The sequence below is a fragment of the Octodon degus genome, unplaced genomic scaffold (assembly GCF_000260255.1).
Source record: "Octodon degus isolate 3935 unplaced genomic scaffold, OctDeg1.0 scaffold00263, whole genome shotgun sequence".
NCBI lineage: Eukaryota > Metazoa > Chordata > Mammalia > Rodentia > Octodontidae > Octodon > Octodon degus.
The window spans coordinates 219,084-236,273 of record NW_004524839.1 but is presented as its reverse complement, the minus strand read 5'-3'; the positions used below and the strand labels follow the sequence as shown (position 1 = coordinate 236,273).

Genomic DNA, 17,190 nt, shown 5'->3' with positions numbered 1-17,190 from the left:
TTCATGTGATCTATTTCTTTCCTGTATTGCTCATTCATTGAATCCTTCATTTTTCTAATCTCCTCTATTTTTTTAATCAATGTCTTCTTTAGAAGCAGTTATTCATTCTTTTAATGTAGTGTTTTTTCATATTTGGTTTTCTCCCTATGTTTCTGTAGTTGATTGTTTACTTCAGATGCTATGAATTCAGAGAATTCTTTTTGTATTTCAGAAAGAATTCTACTCTGAATTCCTCTATAACTTTCTGCTGCTGCTTTTTTCTTTCAATGCTATTAATTCATACATTTCTGCTGAGCTGGTTTCCTCTGCACTTGTTTTTGGTGGGCATTGGATTTCTTCCATATGATTCTGCATTTGATTCTTTATTGTATATGCTATTAATTCAGGAAATCCTTTTTTATTTCCAATCTGAATTCCTCTATACCTTTCTGCAGTTGTTTCTTTATTTTAGAAGCCATTGATTCATTGATTTCAGCTGTGTGATTCACAATTTGTTCTGTGTAAAGGGTCCTCTGCACTTGTTATGGGTGGGATGGGGTCTGAGATTGCATTTTGCTCCTTCTCGTTGTCATTTTGTGTAGCATTGTCTTCTGACCTTTGTTGTAGAGCTTTGGTGCAGTTATAACCTTAGCACCTACTGAAGTTCAGGTGCAAATCTACAAAAGTTGGATTTATCCAGCTGTGCCTGGCTTGGGTCTGGCTGCTGTGCTCAGCTCCTTCCTGCTGCTTCCCTTGGTAGTGAACCTGTTGTGCCCCTCTGGCAAGAGATTCTGCTCCTGGACTAGCTGGGTAGTTCTTTCCCCTACTCTCTCTTCAGGGATTGCAGCTGCAGGGTTTCACCTCAGGCCTGTATTCCAGGCCTGAGCTGAGCCTGGAAGGGACAAGTGTGAGTAGCGGGTAGAGGAAGCTCTCCCATACACTCCCCGAGCCTGGGCCAGGACTGGATCTGGGGGTCCCCAGAATGCAGCAGAAATTCTCACTAGGTGGGCAGGGTGAGGTGGGGTGCTGAGGAGTGATGGGGGTGTCCCAAGGGGGTGGAAGAGGATCTCACCCATGTTGTGCCTGGGCTTGCATCAGCAGGTCCTGTATGTGCAGGGAAGTGGGAAGCTATCCCACACACTCATTGGGCCTGGACTAGGACTGGATCTGGGGGTTCCCGGAATGGGGCATAAATTCCTATAGGCAGGTGGGGGGTGCTGCGGAGTCGTGGGGGGTGTCCCTAGGGGGTGGAACAGGGTCTCACCCATGCTGCACCTGGGCTTGTACCAGCAGGTTCCACTGGGTCATGGTAGCTGGAAGCTCTCCCACACACTCATGGGGCCTGGGCTAGGACTGGATCTGGGGATCCCAGAATGCAGCAGAAATTCTCACTAGGCAGGTCGGGTGGGGTTGGGGGTGCTGCGGAGTGGTGGTGGTGGGTCCCAAGGGGGTGGAAGAGGGTCTCACCCACCGATGCTATGCTTGGGCTTGGACAGCAGGTCCCGCTGGGTCGTGGTAGCTGGAAGCTCTCCCACACACTCACGTTGCCTGGGCTAGGACTGGATCTCCATTATGGGGAAATTTATTCCTATTCTTGTCCAATTTATTTGATACCACTATATCATATTGAAGATTTTTTGCATCTATGTTTATTAAAGGGATTGGCCCATACTTCTCTTTTTTTGGTTGTTTTTCTGAATTTGGAATCAAGATAATGCCTGTTTTCAGGAATAATTTTGGGAGTATTGCTTCTCTTTCAATTTCTTTAAAGAATCTGAGAAGTAACAAGAGCTTCTGTAAGTTCTTGTTAAATTTATCAGTGAATCCACTAGGCTCTGGGCTTTTTTTAGTTGGTAGCATTTTTTTATTACTTCTTCAGTTTCACTGACTTTGGCATACTTATTTTTTATCTTCTTGGTTCAGCTTTGGTAGTCCACATGTATCTCGGAATTTATCCATATATTCTGACTTTTCCATCTTATTCAAGTACAGGTTCACAAAGCAATTACCCATAATCTTCCAGATTTTGGCAGAATCAGTTATGATTTCACCTGAATTTGAGTGTTTTCTTTTCATCTTAAAGTAAAATTGGCTAAGGATTTCTCTATTTTGTTTAATCTTTCAAAGAATCAAGTCTTTGGTTCATTGATTTTTTCATTATCAATTTCCTTCATTTCCACCCTTATCTTTGTAATTTCCTAGTTGTACTAGCTTTTTAAATTTATTTTAATGAGAAAAAAGATAAAATAGCAATGAAACAGTTTTAAAACAGGTTAATAGGACAGCTACAATAATTAATACATTGCATATTGTTGTCTCTGAATAACTATTGTACTAGCTTTGAGTTTGAATTGTTTTTGTTTTCCTAAGGCCCTGAGGTATATCATTAGGTTATTTGATCAAATTCTGTTTTTCTAATGTGGGGATTTTCTGCTATAAACTTTTAGGATTGCTTTCTTTGCATCCCATAAGTTCTGACATGTCATACTGGCATTATCTTTTGATTGTAGCAACTTTGTAAATTCTTCTTTACTTTCATCTGTTACTCATTGATTATTCAAGAGGATTTTATTAATTTTCATGTGTTTCCATAATCTCTGTGGTTTCTTGACATTTACTTCTAATCTCACTGCATTATTATATGATCACATCCATGGGATGATTTCAATTTGTTTGTGTACTTAAACATGCTCAATGGGTGAGTATTTGGCGCATTTTTGAGAAAATCCCATGTACTACTGAGAAGAATGTATACTCTGTTGTTAAGTAGTATGCTCTGTAAATACCTATTAGGTTCATTTGCTTGAGTGTTTTTCAGCTCTGATTTTTATTTGTTGATTTTTTTCCTAGTTGATCTGTTCTTTTTTGGAAGTGGTGTATTGAGATGTTTATGTGCTTTTTCATGTTTATTGGTGTTTGTTTTATGAAGTTTGGTACTCCAGTGCTAGGGTCATATATACAGAGTCTGCCCAAAAAAATTACACATACTTCAGCGGTTAACTGTATTGATAATGTCTAAAAGCTAATGATGATTACTTTGAGCACCTCTTGTAATCCTAGAGGCCAAAGATAAATTGCTTTAATGTTATGATGTCTCAATAAATTTAGAATTAAAATGCTTATACAAGTTTTTCTCTTCCTGATACATACATTTCTGGTGGTGGATTTTGTATTTATAATTGTTAACTCTTACTGTTGAATTGTTTCCTTAACCAATATGTAGTAACTTTTATCTCTTCTGATCAGTCTCCGCTTGAAATCTACTTTATCTGGAATTAAGATAATAACTTCTCTTTTTTTACTGCTTCCTGTTTCAGGAAGTATTGTTTTCCATCCTTCGATTTTCTTTTTTTGTACTGGAAATAAAACTCAAGATTTTATGCTTGCTAGGCAAGTGCTATGCTACTGAGCTATAGTCTCCAGACCCATCCTTTGATTTTTAATTTGTGGGGACTTTTAAAATTAAATATTTTCCCAGTATCCTACATATTGTTATGTTTTCTTTCTTGATCTATTCTGATACCCTATGTCTTTTGATTAGGGAAATGAGACCATTCACAGTGAGAGTTATTACTAAGAGATACTGATTTATTCCTGTCGTTGATTATTCTCCTGTTGCTGATTTCCTTATCTCTTTCTTGTTTTGCATCCCATGAGGTAAATATATTCATTATTTTAGACATATTGGCCTTGTTGCTTTCATTGGCTCTTTTTAGAATATCCTTAAAAATTTTTCACGCTAGTTTAGTCATCATGAAGTTTTTGAGGTGCTCATGGTATAATGAAAATACCTTATTTATCCATCAGAAGGAGAGTTTTGCCAGATGCATAAGCAAGCATTAAGGGTTGTTATATTTTAGGGCTTGGAATATATCAGTCCAAGCCCTCCTGACCTTTGAAGATTGTGTGGCAAAGTCTGCCATAATCCTTATGGTTTGCTTTTCTGTATGCCTCTATAATCATTGTCTTTCTCTAGCACCTTTTAAAATTTCATCTATGCAATGTACCTCTGAAATTTTAAGTTTAATGTGGCATAAAGATGTTTCCTATTGAACATGGCTATTTGGTGTTCTACATACTCCTATATAACTCCCTTACCTCACTTATCTCCCTGCGTGTTTATTCTTTCATTATATTTGGAAATTTTTTTGCCATTTCAGTGAACCTGTTTTTCATACCATTTGTGTTATGTTCTGTTTTTTCCCACTTATTCACTTTATTCCTAGATTAGTCTCCTTTGTATTATCTAATAGGTTTAAAATCTATTCTTTATCCTTTTGGTTTTTTAAGGTGTCTGAGTATTTCATCTTTCTTTTTTGGTGCTGGGAATAGAACTCAGGATCTTGTGCTTGTCAGGCAGGCTCTGTGCTGCTGAGCTATATCCCTAACACTAGTATTTCATCTTTGAAGGTGTCATTGTCTTCTAGATCTGAGATTCTATCCTCATATTGGTCAGTTCTACTGCTCATACTTTCAATATGATATTTAATCTCTTGGATTTTATTTGTTTGTAAATTGCTCCTGCATGATTTGTATTTTTTAACTTATATAACTTTTCATTGGTCTTTTCAGTTATTGCTTCCTTTATCTGTTTAGTTATATCTTCTCTAACTCTTTTGGGTACTACTTAGAGCTGCTTTCAAAATATTCTGCTCTCCTTTCAATTAGTTTAGGTACATAGTTTATGCTATTCTGCTCCTCAGTGTTCACTGGATTGGCTTCAGGGGATTTGGGAGTCATTTTTTTGGCTTTTTCTGCTTCTGGGTCTATTGTTTTTGTTTGTGCTTATTTTCTGTGCTGAAGTTTGTGGGTGCTTGTACTTTGAAAACTTTGTTTCCAATATAGAGATCTCTTTAGTTGCTCTTCAGTAATTTTGAGTGAGTTTAACTGTAATCCCTTGCAACACCCAAAGACATCACATTGTTCAATTTTAGAGGTCAGAATGCAGTGTAGTTAGCCCAGCATCCAAGTTCCCTGGGAATGTTCTCAAATACAGTAAGTCCCCAACTTATGAATGCTTTCTCTTCTTCCAGAAGTACAGGGACTACGAGGTCAGACAAATTGAGTCTTATAAAGTATATCTGTGAAAGTTTGCAACTAGAATGTTCATAAACAGAGAACTTACTATATTGCTAATATTATAGGCAACTGAGAAGACAGAAATATTAGATAGAAATATTGTAGGCAGTCAGACAGAGCTGAGCCCTCTGAAGAGCCAGTATGGAAGACTAGAAACCTTGCAACTGTGGGAGAGACAGGTACTCCAGCTGTGAGCCACACCTGAGGATAAAACATGAAACAAATGCACCTGCATACCAGGAAATGATATTCTAAATAGGTATCAATCACCTTAAAAAAGCCAGGAAGAATCACTAATCTGACTCCCTACAGGAAAAGCTCCTGTTCTGTATTCATGCCCACTTACTATGTGACATTCTTCCCCATTTGATCCTGATTTAATTGATTTTACCTAAGCAGTTGTACTCACAGTCTTACTGGTTGACCATAATTTTGTCCCACCTCATGCCCACCTTACCATTTCCCATGATTCCCAACTTGGACCCACCTCACCTTCTGTGGATTTTCTCCATTAAAAATCTCTGGAAAAGGTAGATTCATTGGCAACCCACTCAAGTCTCCTTCTGTCCCTCCCTTGGGACAGAAAAATTCTCCTAAAATTCATTCTTTGATTTTTTTTAGAGAACACAAACTCATAGCAGATATCTCTCAGGTTGGGAGTTCCTTTCCTCTGTATCACTAATGTCACAAAGGCAATCTACCTATTGACTTACAGAGAGGTAGCCATCAGCATATGACCCTGTTAATATTAAGCAAATCAGATACAGTAATCCTACCCAAGACAAAATAAATATTGACATGTAGTAAGATTATTGATCACCCTTAATCCTGCAAAAAAAAGTGGACATGATGTAAATATTAAAGTAACCCAGGTATTGAGTTATAGCTAATATATAGTAAATGTGACAACTTTGTTTTTTTTCTAAAGATAGAAAGCAATTCTGCAGTTATTTTACTGAGTTAAGTATCAAAAGATGAGGATGGGGGAGTGCAAGAGAGAAACTTTAAAACTTTGGTATGAGGAGAGAAAACTCTTATAGGGTATCTTAGTGGACAGTGGAAAGATATCTGTAGGATAGGTAAAGGTAAGACAAAAACAGTATGTTCCAGCCCAAGTAAAACTGCTAAATTATATGGCACCGATTCAACATGGCTGAATCCCAAAAATAACAGCCTATCTCCCCAGAGACCACCTCCTCCTTCATCCCTACTCCAGCCCTGAATACAACTTCCTTTTACTTCTCCTGTGCCACAGAGAGACCCTAGTCAGGTCCTTAGGTGTCACTGAAACTGCCCCTCAAACTCCACCCCTAGAAAAAGTCCATAAAAGCTCCAGATCCCCTTTGTGTCAGGCCAGAGGATCCCTCCCATCTACCTGTGGTCCTCTCCTTGTCCTCAATGACAATAAAATACCCCCTCCCTTTTTTTACTTCTGCTTTTGTGCCACACTGGAAAAACCTAACAAAAAGTAGTAGCCAGAAAACAGAGACAAAAGAAAGAGGGCCAAAAGAGGAAGAAATTATAGAGAAAGTGAAAATAAGAGAAGTATTTAAGAGGAGCAAAACTAAAGTATCCATTGTGTTGATTTAATGTACAAATCTTCTCAGAAGTCTATAATATTAGCAATGTACTGTGTTGCTTTGGTTACTTTGTCTATAGTGTCCATATTGATCCAATGGATTAATCCATCATGTTTTGTCTACAGTATCTAGTCCTGTACCAAATAAATAAATAAAAAGACTGAAAAGATTAGTAGAGGTGCAGAGGCCAAAGGAAGGGTACTCAATCCCCAGAACATGGTGATGAGAAAAAGAAGGAGGAAAAGAAAAGGGAAAAAAAGCAATAGATTTTAAAAATCCCTAAAAACGATGCTCAGATTAGGAAAACTAAAACAAATAAGGACATGGTTCCTTTCCACCAGGTTGATTCAGTGTCAAGCCCCAACCCCATCCCACCCTCCACAGGGGAACTGTGCTAGGAGCAGCCAGGGTGGTGTTCCATCCATGCTGTGGCTTACCAGTCCATTAACTTCATTTGTGAAGCTGTTTCAAGGTGACAGCTTCTGGATACCCCAAGGAAGGCAACAAGTTTTATGAATGTGCTTGGGTATGAACAATTCCCTGTGATCTTAGGTAAACAGGAGCTGCGGTGGACTCTGCAGCCCTTTCTCTTCTTGGATATGCACTGGAAACCTTTGGGTTAGGACTAAAGCATGCCTGGGTCATTGCTTGTGACACTGATGGCAGAGTTTATCAGGACATAGGTACATCCCAATGAAACTCCACTTGCTGAGCAGCCCAAACTGCTGTACCCACATGGGCTATATTTTCAGTCATCAAATAGTCCTGGGAAATTGACAGCATTCTGATGTTATAGAAACCTGTATATCTGATTTTAATGATGAATCCAAATGGAAAGTCATGAGTGAAGAAGGAATTAACTATTAATTGGACATGCGATCCAGGAACTACAAACTGCCTTCTACCCTTCCCACTGCTGTGTCTACAGTTCATAAGCAGTTATGAATAACTTATTATTCAGCTGAGGCTGAAGGTGTCAGAGCAAAGGAAGGATCAGTGCCTCACTGCCTCGTGGGAAGACCAGCTTTCCTATCACTTGTCACTCATTCTGGATTCTTATAAATTTGAGTGCATAAAAAGCATATCTACAGGTGACCAGGAGTTTTAGGATTCCATAAGAAGTACCTGGTGAGCACATATTTAAGGGCTTCCTGATCCATGTTAAAATATAAGACATGCATTTGCCACGTGCCTCCAGTAAGGTCCCCTTTTTGTGAAGAAATAATCTGTTGCTGTGGAGACCCAGCACAACTTGCAATACATGTCAGAGTGTTCACTTACCCAGAATCTGCATGTGCTGTTTGAATCATGTTTGCTTCTAAATGTCACTCTGTGTTATATGACTAACATTTATACAAGAATTATACCTGCATTTTGTTGGAGTTTTCCACATGGTAGATTACTAGCTATTAAAGGTTTCTTATTTTAACATCACAATCTAATGTGAATGTCATATTTCAGTTTTGTATAAATGTTTTAAAATAATCATGTATGCATTTAAAATTTACAGATGAAAAGATGTCTCAATCTTAGTTGAATTTAGTATAAATTGTATATTCTATTTTAATAAATGTCACTTTGTCTATAGGTATTCATTAATTTAAATATAAGTATATAATTCATTCAATTTTTGAACACTAGTATCAGAGAAATAGTTGTCTAATCAGATCAAAATGATTATCATAGATAAATGAAATTATTTTACATAAATTAGAAATTAAAATTACAACAGACTTATTACTTAGATCAAAATACATTTTTATTATTTGCTTGTTTTGTTTTGGTATTGGGAATCAAAGTCAGGACCCTTGCTGGCCCTACTTCCCGGGTGCGCTGAAATGGCAATTGAGACTTGGCGTGGTGGCGCGCGCCTGTAATCCCAGCTCTTGGGAGGCTGTAAACAGGCAGATCACTATGAGTCTGATCTACTAGTGAGATCCTGAACACCCTGCAGATCCTTCCCTAAAAAAAATACAAAAAACCAAAAACAAAGTCAGGACCTTGTGCTTGCCAGGCAAGCTCTTGTGCCATTGAGCAACATCCCCGGCTGAAAATACAGTTCATTGAATGATCCCTTTTGTGTTTTCCCTATGATTCTAGGGATATTTGAGACTTTCCAGAAATTTATGAAATGACACTAAAGCAAGAATAGGAAAAAATATCAGTAAAGCATAAATATTCTTTATATAATACCACATTTTCTTTAACCATTTATCTGTTGATGGACATATAGGCCACTTCCATGATTTAGCTATTATGAATTGTGTTGCTGTAAACATGGGTATGCAGACATAAATGTAATATGATGTCTTTAACTCTTTTGGGAAGATAACCAGAGGGGGAAGAACTGGGTCAAATAAGATTTCTATTTTTAGTTTTTTGAGGAATCTCCATAATGTTTTCCATAGTGTTTTTATCAGTTTCCACTCCCACCAACCATGAGGAAATGCGTACCTCTCCAAACACAGGCTGTCAAGCATTTGGTATTGGTTGATTTCTTTATGACAACCATTCCTTTTAAAGTAAGGTGGAATTTCAACTTGTGTTTTTCAAGTGGTCAGCAATGTTTTTTTTTCTCCCAGAGATCCTAAATGGATAAGACTCTTGCCATAAGCAGAAAAAAGAAAGTGCACAACCAGGGCAAAATTGTGTCACCTTAGTCTCTGGAAATCCTAGTATGTGTAAACTGTAATATTCTCAGCCTTTTCCTGTGCACTAGTGCACAAGTTTAGAGCTCTTCACTAGTATTCCCTTCCTTCTGTTTTTATTGTGAATCGCCTTCTGGGCTGAAGCTTGACTCCTTGTCCTCCTCTCCACTTCTCTGTCACTCATGATATCCAAGCTCCCCATTTGCTCCAGAACTTGGTCACTTCTTTGGCTTAGTGGAGATACTATCAGTCAGTGTTTTACTAGACAAACATATATAACACAAGATATGCAAATGTATAAGAAATTACAAGACTGGCTTATGATGGCCAGCCACCGAGGAAGCATGCAGAGGGTGTCTGTACACTGGAGACTGAAGGTTTCAGTCCAAGATCTGGAGCTCACTGCAGTGTCCCATGTAACTCTGTAGGAGAAGGCTGATGGGCTTGTGATGGAATGCTAAAGAGTATATGCCAGGAGGCTGAAGAATCAAAGGCGGAAACTGAAGAGTTTGCGCCAGAAGCCAGGAGATGATGTCCAAGCTGAAGGCTAAGACTGGAGCTCCCCTGAAGAATAGAAGCCGATCTACCACTGCCTTCCACTCTTCATACCACCCAGGTACCTAGACTCCCCAGGAAGGGCCCTCTATACCCTAGGGCCTAGAATTGCTGATCTGCCTTAGTTAAGCTTCTAAATTTCTCAAACTGACACAATAAATTAGCCAATACAGAGATCTATGGTGCATAGGGTAGAATCTTTCCTTAGGATTTCCAAGATCTTTCTTCTTGGCATGTCAATTTGAGGTAGGATAGAAGAAATAAAGTTAAGTGGAATGAAAACAAGCAAACTTATTCCCCTTCTTCCTCGATCTTGTTACTCTCCAAATTGGAGTTCACATCTGTGTGATTGGGAAACTCAAATTTTATAACTTTGTGATATTAAGTAATGGGAATAGATGGGAGCAAAGGGGATAAATGCTAAGTAACATAGGTTTTCTAGGCCCCATCCCAGGGGATGATTGGTGGGTTTTTTTTTTGCCCTGATACAAAAGAGGAACTGACTCCCTCTGTATTTTGCTGGTTCAGATGAAAAGGGAAGACACACAGCCTTTGTATTTTGCCAGCCTAGTCAGAGAGGGATGCATGTATTCTAACTGCTGGAGTAAGGACGGAAAGCTCACTCCCTCTGTTTTTGGAGGGCATGATGATGTTGATGGGAGAGGAACACAGATCATGCTTGCATTAGTGGGTTACTGTGGTAGTTGATACGTTGTGTCAATTTGAGATGTCTGAAGCTTGGCTGGATCCACTCTTTTATTCCACACCCTGAGATGTGGGGGTCCCACTGTAGGGTTGGGAGAACTCACCCCAAAATGACTCAGCACAAAAAGGATACATAAAGGAGTTGAGGAAGGCTTCTGCCCCCCCCTTCCTTGGAGAAGTTTTGGTCCAGCTGCACCACTTTGGAGGCACTTCAATCATTGCAGTGGAGCACCAGTCTTCACAGTCAGCATAGAAGAAAGAGTCTTGATGGACTGCGCAGCTGTTGCTTCTCCTCTGCTCTTCATTGTTTTCTGCCAACATGATCTGCTGCCATCTTCCTTGGAGCCAGTGGACTATGGACTGAAACCTCCACAAACTGTGAGTTAAATAGTAAAAAAACCTTTCCTTCCTTCATTTTGGGTGTTAGTATTTTGTCTCAGCAAGAGTAAAAAGTAACTGAGACAGTCACCATTCATGACAAAGGCCCAAATCCAGCAGGTAACCCCTCCTACTATCCAGGCAACACCATCAGGATGTGAAGAAAGGGAAGGATAGAAATATTTCCTGCTACACCCTTCCAGGAAGTGCCTGCACCATGAACAAGTCTTCCAGGGAGCCATATTCCTCCAGATAGCTGTTACACTGGTCACCTAAAGAACACCATGGGTTTTATCAGTGACTGTGTATCAAAGCAAAGTAGCAAAAGCAGCATTCCTGCTTTGATTTTTTTCTGAGTCCTAGGGATACCTGCTTTGTAGTTATGGAAAAAAGGGCACCTCCAGAACTTGTAAATGTTCCATGAGGTATTTATATAAGTTCAGTTCCTGTTGTATAAATCATAGGGGTTTAATTTTTTTCCTCATATTCTGTAGGGACTTAAAGTTTAACATATCAATACTTGATGGAAAATACCTGCTCCATGTTATGCCTAAGATGTTTCATATCCACACATATAGTGATGTTAAGCTCAAATGCCTATGTTATAGGACAATAATATCATTCAGTTTTTCTTTTGGAGGGTTAACAACCTAAGTTTGCAGACCAAAACATAGAAAAACATAAGGGCTACAAAGATACCCAGTATTTTGGCCCTTGCCTTTCAAGGTCCGTGAAGTCTCAGGACATAGGAGATCATGTACTATAACATCAAGTAACTCAGTTGTTTCCCAAATTTTCTGATCAAGTGGCCACAGAGGAAAGTGATCGACAATGTAGAGTGTGCCTAAGGAGAGTCACATGGAGAGAAAACATTCTCTCAGGCTTTCACAGAGAGCAAATTGGTCAAGCATTGGCCGTGACTCATCCACATGGCTGACACTCACAAAGGATCTACAAACTGAGGTACAGGGTTTCAGGATAAATCCTGAGGGGATTTGACTGACCTTATCAGATACAGAAGATATATTACTTGTTATATAGGTCTTGCTTTATCTTGATCTTAACCATCTAGCAGCAAAGTATAAAAAGTAAAGCCGTATTAATATGCTGAGCTGTAAAAAGGCTCAAATCAACAAGTTCTTTTTTTTTCTCTTTTTGGCAGAACCAGGGATTGAATTCAGGCCTTTGTGCTTGCCAGGCAAGCATTTGTTTCACTGAGCCATCCCCTTGGCCACGTCAACATCTTCTGTCATTGCCAGTCTTATGGAAAACCCACTACTATTATGGACTACTGGACTATATTGGAATATTTTGCTGAATTCAGGCACCTACAATAGTTAAATGAAAATGGAATACCCTTCTCTGACAAAACTAAACAGAACAGGGGGATATAAATGAATGATGATTTTGTACCTGTGTGTTCAATAGTTAAGATTGGGGCCAGGGAGATGACTCAGTAGAATAAATGCTTCCCTAGCAATCGCAAGAGTCTGAGTTCAATCCCTGGTTTCACCAAAAAAAAAAAAAAAAAAAGTTAAGATAGATACACAGCTGCATTCTCTTGGATCATTGAAGAGAGAGATTTATTCTAATAGGGTTTGTGGACAGGATATCATGTCTGCATCTTGTATAATAAATAAACACTAAGACAATATGCAATGTATTAATTATTGAAACTTTGCTAGTAATCTGTTTTGAAACTGTCTCATTGCTATTTGTTTCTCAACATAATTATTAAAAAATTCATAGGAGTGATATTTATTTTACTATATTTTTTGATATAATTGGTTTTTAGAGGAGGTTTATTTTTTGTTTTTGGTGCCGAGGACCAAATCCAGGGCTTCCAGCTAGCTAGGCAAGCATTCTACCTCTGAGCCAAATCCCCAAGAGGTAACATTTAGAATAAAACCTAGCCCTTGTGTATGATTTTATTTTACCTTCTTATTCTGGAAGAAGCAAAAAAAATTGTATAATTTCAGAATCTCTAAGAGTGCTGGAAACAAATTTCTGTGTTATTGGCTATAAAACCTGGACTCTTAATCATAAAAGGAAATTAGAACAGGCCTGTTGCCTAACCTTGGAAACATTTGGACTGACTAACACTGTTATGGCTTGTATCTAGATGTTCCCCCAAATCTCGTGCACTCAAAGTGGAGCTTTCCAGAGTGGGCTGGATCTAGATTTTGTGACACTGGGATTAAAGTGTGTGGCATTAAATTAGACTCCTGATTGGTTTAGTATACTTCTGGGTGTGGATAATAAAAAGTCTCACCCTAGGTGTGGATGATACTACCAAAAAGACTTACAGACTGTATGAGATAAAAGAGAAATGATGACTTGTTTCACTGCTGCTGCCTTGCTAGCTGCATCCTGCCTACACTGTGATGGACTATTTCTCCTCTGTCATGCCCCGCTACTCTGCTACTCAGCTGTGGGGCCAGCTAACTATGGATTGAACTTCTACAAATTGTTACCTAAAAAAGTTCTTTATTCCTTTAACTTAAAGGTATTAGGTATTGTGTCCCAGAAATAAGAAAAGTAACTAAGATAAGCATTATCAAACCTCAAGGGAAGTAGGCAAGCATTGTCCACTAGGAGAATAGTCATGCCTAATCCTGAGTAGAGGACTTAAAATAATCCTATCTTCATTCTCTCCATTTCATCTCTTTTTTAGAAGTGCACAAGAGAGATCTGGAAGATGTGAAGTGCATCTTAAAAGACTAGGAGTTATCCAACATCTAGCCCTAAAATGTTACCTTTGGGTTATATTTTACAAAGCTGAAAGTTTTAAATGGAGGACTTAAAAATAATAAAAGTTGATTTCTCTTTGCAACTGAGCTTAGACTCAATAAAATTATAGAGTCAAGAAGCAGGCCCTACCACAGAGGAAAGTGATCAATGATATAGAGTGTGCCTAAGGAGAGTCACATGGAGAGAAAACATTTCCTTAGGCTTTCACAGAGAGCAAATTGGTGAAGCAATGGCCATGACTCATCCACATGACTGACACTCACAAAGGATCTACGAACTGAGGTACAGGGTTTCAGGATAAATCCTGTGGGGATTTGACTGGCCTTGTCAGATACAAAAGTTACATTTCTTGCTATATAGGTCTTGCTTTATCTTGGTCTTAACCATCCAGCTGGAAGATATACTCATAAGTGAAATAAACCAGACCCACATGTGTAAATATCATATAGTCTCCCTAATATAAGAACTCAAAAGAAGAAATAAAAATAGAAAGTTATAACACAATTAAAAGGAAAGTGAGAACTTAAAAATTAAATAATGTAGAGAGGGCAAGAAGAAAAGCTAGGAAACATGATAGTGGCAAAACCATACATTTATAAGCACAAGATCCTTCAGGCAATGATCCTGAAAATCTTCAGCAGGTTTTTGAAACTAGCAGTTAATTGATAGGATTCTCAACCTGACTAACTATATATGCTGATACCTGTGAACTAAGTAACTGCATTGAAGATAGTAATATATAATACTAGGGCCATGCTTGTAATGCTGTCATTCTGGACTTCTAAATACATACTACTTCTAATATCATATCAATTACTGCTATACAGTCTCTCAAGTAAATGTTTGTTTAAAAAAGGGTAATAAATGAAAACAAGAGACAAGAAAAAATGTCATAGGACTGTCCTGCTACAATGCTGTATATGGTTAGATTTCTGAATTTCTGTATAAAAATATGTAATTGTTTATTCCTATTTTCTTAAATTTTTTTTCACATTCTGTAGTGATTTAAAGTTTAACATATCAATACTTCATGGAAAATACCTGTTCCATGTTATGTCTAAGATGTTTCACATTCAGACAGAGTGTGGGGTTAAGCTCAAATGCCTATGTTATAGGGTAATAATATCATTAAGTTTTTCTTCTGGAGGGTTAACAACCTAAGTTTGCAGACCAAACATTAGAGAAAAAGAAGGGCTACAAGGATAGCCAACATTTTGGCCCTAGTCATACAAGGTCAGTGAGGACTCAGGACATAAGAGAACCTATGCTATAACATCCTGCATCTCAGTTGTGTCCCAAATTTTCTGATCAAGGAGATTGTGGGGCCACAGAGGAAAGTGATCAACAATGTAGAGTATGCCTAAGGAGAGTCACATGGAGAGAAAATATTCTCTCAGGCTTTCACAGAGAGCAAATTGGTCAAGCAATGGGCATGACTCATCCACATTGGCTGACACTGACAAAAGATCTACAGGCTGTGGTACAGGTTTCAGGGTAAATACTGAGGGGAGTTTTTGTTTTTTGTTTTTTTGCCAAACCAAGGATTGAACTCAGGCCCTTGCGCTTGCCAGGCAAGTGCGTATTCTGCTGAACTATCTCCCCGGCCTATCCTGAGGGGATTTGATTGACCTTGTCATATACAAAAGTTACATTTCTTGTTATATAGGTCTTGTTTTAACTTGATCTTAACCATCCAACAGAAAAGTATAAGCATGAGGTATAAAGAGTAAAGCCATATTAATATGCTAAGCTGTAAAAGGCTCAAGTCAACAATTTCTGACATTGCCAGTCCTATGGATAACCCACTACTATTATGGCCTACTGGTCTACATTGGATTATTTTGCTGAATTCAAGCACCTAAAATATTTCAATGGCAATGGAATACCCATCTCTGACAAAACTGAAAAAAAAGGGGAATATAAATGAAGGACCATTTTGTATCTATATATACAAAGTAGTTAGGATAGATATATAGCTACTTTCTCTTAATTCAATGAGAAGAAAAATTTATACTAATAGTGTTTGGACAGAATATCATGTCTGCATGTTGTACTATGGTTAACTACTATGAAGACAACGATATGCAATGTATTAATTATTGTAAGTGTCCTACTAACCTGTTTTGAAACTGTCTCATTGCTATTTGTTTCCCAATAAAATCAACAAAAATATTTTATTTATTCTTTCAAAGAACCAACTCTTTGATTCATGAATTCCTTGTCTTGTCTTCCTAGTCTCAATTGCATTAATTTCTGCTCTGATCTTTATAATTTATTCCCTTATCTGCACTTTGAGCTTGATCTGCTCTTCTTTTTCTAGGAACTTAAGGTACAACGTTAGGTTGGTTTTTTGTTGTGTTTTGCTTTTTCCTTGTTCTGTTTTTCTGATGTGAGAATTTGATGGTATAAAATTTCCCTCTTAGGACGTTCATTGCATCCCACAGGTTCCAGTAAGTTGTATTTTCATTTTCATTTGATTTTTGATAATGTTTAATTTCATCTTTAATTTCAAGTGTGACCCACTGGTTGTTCAAGAGGCTGTTATTTAATTTCCATGTGTTTATGTATTTTTTTGTGCTTTATTCTGCCATTAGTTTCTTATTTTATTGCATTATGGTCAGATAATAAGCATGGGTTAGTTTTAGTTTCTTTGTGTTTACTTAAGTATATACTTTTTTTGCTTTAAAACAATTTTTTAAAGAGAGTAGAAATTAGAAATAAAATGAAAAGAATTACAAGTAATACAGAATTTCACTTAACAAAGTAATATGAGTTTCACAGAATTTGTTGTAATACATAACGTTGTCTTCCAAATAGTTATCCTTTTTTTTTCAAAATATTTCTTTTTTTTTCCAAAATTTTAGTGATAAACAGCAATGAGACAGTTTCAAATCAAATCGGAAGTACAGTTTCAACAAATAACACACTGCATATATTCTTCCTAGTGGTTAATTGCTGTACAAGATGCAGACTTGAGATCCTATTTACAAACACCATTAGAACAAATCATTCTATTCATTAAGAAAATGCAACTATATATCTATCCTAACCACTTCGAAAACACAGATACAAAATGGACACTCATCTGTATACCCTATATTTTCTAAGTTCCGTTATTGAATATTATAGGAGTATAAACTCAGCAAAATATTCTAAAAGAGTCCAGTAGACCATAATAGCATTCAGTCTTCTGTTTCACTGGCAATGTCAGAAATTAATGACCTGAGTCCCTCACTGCTCAACTTAACAGCGTGGCTTTACTTCTGATATTTCATCTTCATACTTTTCTACTGGATGGATAAGACCAAGGTAAAGGAGGACCTGTGTAACAAGAGTTGTAGCTTTTTGGTCTGAGAAAAGGTCAGTGAAATGCCCTCAGGATTTATCCTGAGATCCTGTACCTCAGATTGTAGAACATTTGTCAGTGCAGCCATGTGGATGAGTCACGGCCATTGCTTGGCCAATGTGCTCTCTGTGAAAGCCTGAGAGAGTGTTTTCTCCCCATGTGACTCTCC

At 37.9% G+C, this 17,190-nt stretch overlaps 1 pseudogene; it reads left to right on the top strand.

The window, feature by feature from the left end:
- LOC111814066 overlaps positions 1–7,985 on the top strand; it is a 20,517-nt pseudogene extending 12,532 nt beyond the window's left edge.
- Positions 7,986–17,190: the final 9,205 nt, after the last annotated feature.